Source organism: Gracilinanus agilis, chromosome 1 (assembly GCF_016433145.1).
Source record: "Gracilinanus agilis isolate LMUSP501 chromosome 1, AgileGrace, whole genome shotgun sequence".
Classification (NCBI taxonomy): Eukaryota; Metazoa; Chordata; class Mammalia; order Didelphimorphia; family Didelphidae; genus Gracilinanus; species Gracilinanus agilis.
This window is the reverse complement of record NC_058130.1, coordinates 789,756,170-789,762,169: the sequence shown is the minus strand read 5'-3', so window position 1 is coordinate 789,762,169 and position 6,000 is coordinate 789,756,170. Positions and strand designations below refer to the sequence as shown.

General features: G+C 51.6%; 1 protein-coding gene across 1 annotated transcript in view; it reads left to right on the top strand.

The window, feature by feature from the left end:
- The window catches only part of LOC123230488 (vomeronasal type-2 receptor 26-like), an 817,179-nt gene that overhangs the window by 70,146 nt on the left and 741,033 nt on the right, over nt 1-6,000 (top strand). The window lies entirely within an intron of this gene.

The window sequence follows — 6,000 nt, the reverse complement described above, 5'->3', positions numbered from 1 at the left end:
GGGGGGGCGGGAGCACGGAGGGGGATGACAGCATCGGGGTTGGGGAGGGGGCTCAGAGAAGAGGCGGGGGGATGTAGCAGGGAGAACCTGAATGCAGGTCTAGCCCCAGAGAGTCTACACCAAGTGGGTGTCAGTTTCCCCGGTACTATGGGGGTAACGGGAACCCCCACTTGTCACGGTGGGGGGTGAGGGTCCCGGGACACTGGACATTGACAGAGATCCAACCTTCCCCCACCAGATTCAGAAAATCGGCGGCTGGGGCGGGGCAGCGGTAGCGCCTCTGATTGGCTCAAAGTTATAGTAAAATACGCAGGCGCGAGGGGCCAATTCCCCTCCCCCTCCCCCCAAAGGCCAAGGAGAAAAGGGGATGGTCGGGCAACTCCCAGGGCGCCTCCCCGATCCCCGCCAGTCCACCAGCCCCTCCCCCACAGCCCGCAAGGACAATGCCGCCCCCTCGCTGAGGCTGCGCAGACGCAGAGGACTCACGGAGCCCCGACCGGTCTAGGGAGTGAAGCCGCCCGCAAACCCGGCCCTTCCGGCCTCACCTCCAGGACGAAGAGCCCGGCTCCGGCTTGGCGACACGGAGACTGCCGGGAGGAAGGCCCGAGGTCCAGGGCGGCGGATGAAAAGCAGAGGAGATGGTGTCACCACCTCCTGCGGCTTGAAAGCAAAGGCTTCTGGGAAGTGGGGCGGAGACAGAGGGTGTGGCCTGAGCAGGGGTGTGACCGGAGACAGGGGGCGGGCTTGACCAGCCTCAGTGCCCGCCTCTTCGGTTTCTGGATCCTCCTGCATAGCCTGACTGGGAGGAGCTGCCGCCTAAGGTCCCGCCCCGCCCCGCCCCTCGTCCCGCCTCCTTCTCTCCTTCCCCTCCTCTTTTTTTTTTTCCTTTTTTTTTCAACCTTATATTCCGTCTTAGAATCAATACAGTGTATTGTAAGGCCGAAGAGTGGCTAGGCCTTGGGGGTGAATTGACTTGCCCGGGGTTACACCGGTAGGAAGTGTCTGAGGTCAGATTTGAACCTAGGACCTCCGGTCTCTGGGTCTGGCTCTCCATCCACTGAGTCAACTAGCTGCCCGCTGCCCCCTCCCTTTTTCTTCCGGCTCCGGGTGGGCTTCTCGGCTCCCGGAGGACGGAGCTGGAACTGCCCGCTCCAGGGTTGGTGCCGGCGCTGTTTAAAGATGGGAAGGCAGACAGGCTGGCTCCTGAATAGAAGCCTAGAGCGTCTGGGGACGGGGCAGGACTGGGACTACCCCGCAGCCCGCCCTGGGGCCCGAGCCTGGCTCCCAGGCCATCTTGTCCTCTCGGAATCCGGCCCCTCCCCGAGACGCAGCATCCCCGGCGGGCCCCTCCCGAGGGTTCCATGGCGCCCTGGGCCTTCAGCAGCCCCTCCCCCCACCCCCGCCTGGGCATCTTCCCTGGACACGGATGTGGCCGCCACGTCCCAGGCATCCTGCCCCTCCCGAATGGCCCAGGGTCTGCTCTGCAGGAACCTCTCCGGCCCGGCTCGGGGACTCAGCTCGCTCGGGACCGTCCCCCTCCCAGTTCATAGGTTCGGACGCCTTGGGCTCTCCCTTAGTCATCACTGATCCAGAGGCCTGGAAAGAGCTGTGTCCCGCGGCGCCCCCGTCTGCTTCCAGACCGGCTGCCATAGCCGACCTGCCAGAGGCAGGGCCCCATCCCTGCTGCTACCAGCCCGCAGCCATCGGTGGGAGCCGCAGCATCCGCCAGTCCCAGAGCCCTAGCCCTGCTCCCTGCCCGGCCCCCCGCAGCCATTCTCCAGGGGACCAGACCTTGTGGAGTCCAGCTCCAGGGTTCTGGGGATCCCGGCCGTAGAGGACCCAGAAAAGTCGCCCTACCAGAGCCCTAGAAACCAGCCGGGGCTCAGCAGATTGGGGTTTTATCGCTAGAAATACTTTCCAAAGAGGCATGAGCATCTCCTTCGTTGTTCCTGTCACGGTGAATCTGTGACAAAGAGAAACTGAGGCACCAAAGTCCAAGTGCGAGATTAGCAGTGACGGGTAATAGGGGCCAGCAGCCCCCCAACAATCAGAGCAGCTTTTTATATGGCTTAATGGCTCCATAATTACACTGTCTGACAAAAGGGTCTCAACAGATCAGAGCAACAGGGAAAACAGAGAAGCCTGCATGAACAAAGGGCTTTCCAGAGTCCAGGGGAGCAGGGAGTCTTGGAGTAAATCCTCGTCCCCCAGAACACTGTTTGGCAAGTTTCTAACCCACCACTGCCCCGACCAGCAGAACTGTGAGGAATCATTTGACCCCTCTCCCATTTAGCCCATCTTTAAGCAATTGCTCTCACGGACTCGTTCTAATCAGTGTGATCTCCTTTAATGTCATTCCACAGGGCTAGTGATTAGTAACTTATCTTTAATAAATAATAAAAGTAAGAGCCTTTCCTCTCCTAAACCTGTACTAAACTCTAACTTGACAACAGAGCCAAGGGGCCCTCCAGCCAGATGGCACAAGCCTCAGTGGAAAGTTCCATGATACAGTAAAAAAAACAAACAAAAAAAAAATGGTGTATGACAGTATTGCTTCCCTTATGACCCTCTTCAAGCAAGCTGGGCTGCCTAAACACCAAAGTGGGTCTGTTGAGAAAGCAAACCTGATGGGAAAGGTGGGTGGATGTGTTAATGGCTCTGTGTCCACCTACTATTTGGTAGCCACATGGCCAGGGGCATACCAAGAGTTTGGAATCCACCATTGAGATCCCTCGATGGTGCCTGAATGAACCAGGCATGAAAGGAAGGAGCTGGGCACTGAAGGGAGGAAAGGAAAGCTGTACTCTGGAGAAGAAAGGAATCTCGGACCATAAGGAAGGTCTAGGATCCTATTTGTTGGGGGGGAGCAGATCCTGTTAATAAATAGCTACTGGCTGGGAGCTCTGCCTCCATTGTCTTATTGCAGATTGGACAAATTCCTGGCTTTAGAGAACCCAGGACTGGGAATGACCAGGTTGAATCATCCTTCATCCTTTTTCTTTTCTCCCTCAAGTGACCAGGTTGCTTTACTTCTAGGAGATACGTTCATGATCATGAAGCCTACACAAAATTACTCTGGATCTTAAGCTTGTGAGGACACAAACTTTGTAGAGGACAGAGTCTCATGCCAGCCATGCTGGTTATAATGGGGCAGATCTGTTCTGCACTGAATAGGCCAATTGTAGAGTGGCCTACCTTCCAGAAAATGCTGAGATACCAAAGAAAGAGAGGCCCCTACCTGCTTGGTTCTTAATAGGTTTTTGTGTTTTTTTTTTAAAAACCCTTAACTTCTGTGTATTGGCTCATAGGTGGAAGAGTGGTAAGGGTGGGCAATGGGGGTCAAGTGACTTGCCCAGGGTCACACAGCTGGGAAGTGTCTGAGGCCAGATTTGAACCTAGGACCTCCCAGTCTCTAGGCCTGACTCTCAATTCACTGAGCTACTCAGCTGCCCCCCTTAATAGGTTTTTTTAGGATTGATGAGGTGAATTGGAAGAGTTTACTCACAAGAGGTCAGTCCTGGGTGGCAGGACAGAGCAAAAGAGTAGACCCCTGCCACCAGCCTCAGGAGACATATTATATGAAAACAGAACAAAGAAGGCAGAGTGCCAGGGATGATTCAGGGTCACATGCAAGTTTTCCCATGGAATAGATAACGCTTCTTTTGCTGTGGGAAGTCTCATGATACAATAAAAGTCCCCTTCTACCCACTACTGGGCAGCCTTGACCACCTAGACAAGAGGCTTGATACTATATAGAATGATGTCTGCCACAGGACTACTCTGGGCTGCCCTGGGAATGTTATTAATGTGGGTGACTTAAAGGTGGTTGCTTTACGTCCGCCTTATTGTTTGGTAGCAATATGACCAGGGCTGTACCAAGAGTTCATTGTCCACCAATGAGACAATGCACTGGTGCCTGGACCAACCAGGCACATAAGGATGGGGCTGGGCACAGAAGGGAATAAAATCTGTATTCTGGAGAAGGGGAGGGGCTCAGTCTACAAGGAAGGTCTGGGATCCTATTTCTTAGAGGGCTCTGATCCCTCTAATAAACAGTTATTGGCTTGGAGCTCTGCCTCAGTTGTTTTATTTGTAATTTGGCAAATTTTAAGGCCACAAGGATCTTCGGATGGAATGGGGGAAATAAAAAGGTGCCGGACTACTTGCTGTTTTGCTTTTCCTTCAAAGATTAGGGCAGCCCTAGGCACAGTGTAAGCTTCTTTCTAAGAAGTTGGATTCTAGCTGTCCACTTTCCCAGCAACAGTGCTTTCCTTGACACCAGCAAATCAGTGACAAAATCTGATCCTGTCTCTTCACATCATCCCCATAGGTCACCTTCCCTTCTACTATCTTGGTATAGACCTTGTCACCTCTGACCTGAACTTCTGAAATAGCCACCCCCCACTTTGATCTCCCCACTCCAGTCTATCCTGCACAGTCACTAAAGTGATTTTCTCAAAGCACAGATCTGATTGGGCCTACCTCACTGCCCCTCAGTCAACTCCAGTTGCTCCCTATTCCCTCTAGGATCAAATAGAAAATGTTCCATTGGGCTTTAACACTGTGCATGCACTGACCCTTCCTCACTTTCCCATGGCTTTATGTATTAAACTCCTCAGTGCTTCTGTGGTTCAGCCAGACTGGCTTTTTTTTTTTTTTGTCCCTCAAGCATGTTTCCCTTTGCCTTTGTTTCCTTCGCCTGCTGAGAATGTTTTTTCTCTCTTCACCTTCCCTTCTTGGAGTCACTCATTTCTTATTTCTTCAAGATTCAGCTCAAGCCTGACCTTTTGCAGAAACCCAGTCTTGGCCCCTCAGCTTCCCAAAAGGAGGTGATGCTGGAGAATTACAGGAACCTGCTCTGCCTGGGTAAGGAGGGCTCCTCTGAGGATTTGTGCAGGGGCATTTGCTTCCTTCTCCTGGGACTCTGCTAGTGTTCAGGAGTATTTCTTTGGCCTATAAAAATAGAAACCAAAAAACCCAAGCAAACAAGTATTTCTTAATCACAATGAGGTCAAAAGACAGGGTGCTTGTGCCCCCTAGTCCCAGCTGAAGGACTCTTGCTTTTATGTTTAGAAACTTACTACTTCATTCTGTGATCTTCCTCAAGATCTGTTTTCTCAGGCCAGAGGGGCTTCTTAAATTCCCTGGGTAATATCTGAAGTCATAAAGGTTCTAGATACCTCAGTATTGAATGGCTCAAATGAACTCCTTGCCTTTCTGAACCAGTCTCCTTTCTCTTTCTCATTCCTGCATCTTCCCTGGAAAATAAACCAGATCACCATTTGTATATTTTCTATATCCTCAGGTGCATGATCCTGCCAGACTCCCTGGACCTTCCTAACTCGCTCAGAGCAGGCTGTGACGCTTGGGTTCTGAGGTGACCTTCCCTTTCCATCACTTTGCCACTCCCATGATGAGGCCTTCCAGTTTCCAATCTGGGCATTGTCTCTTGACTGGAGTCAGAGAGAGCCCACTAGATTCCAGTGGATAATTTCCAAGCCAGGTAAATAAATGAGAGAGTGCCAGACTGTTGAGTACATGATAGCCCATTGCTCAGCTGGGCAGTCATCTAGGAGTTCTCGGAAAGTGGGCACCTTTAATGATCTTCTCGATGCCTTTTTTAGTCATGAGCTCTTCTCCTAGACAGAGATCTCAGAGATACATTTTTCCTGTCCCCTCCAGTTTGTCTGGATGATGGCACCTGTTTTACCAAAGTCATTGGGTATGAATGGATAGAAACGATCAGATCCATTGGTGCTTTCAGAAAACAGGAGAACTTCTCCACTGTGTATAGAACTTTGGATTATTTTAATCTTTTTGGAAAGCTAAGGAGAATTCTTCAGTAAAGGATCTATACATTATCTCCTCCTCTTAGACCTAGTGATTACAGTCCCAGGAGTCTCCAAAGTGTGATATTCAGATGATGAATTTTCCTGCAGAAAAAAAAAAAATCAAGTAGCTTCAGGCTACATTGTTTGTATTCATGTAGAGGAAACAGCA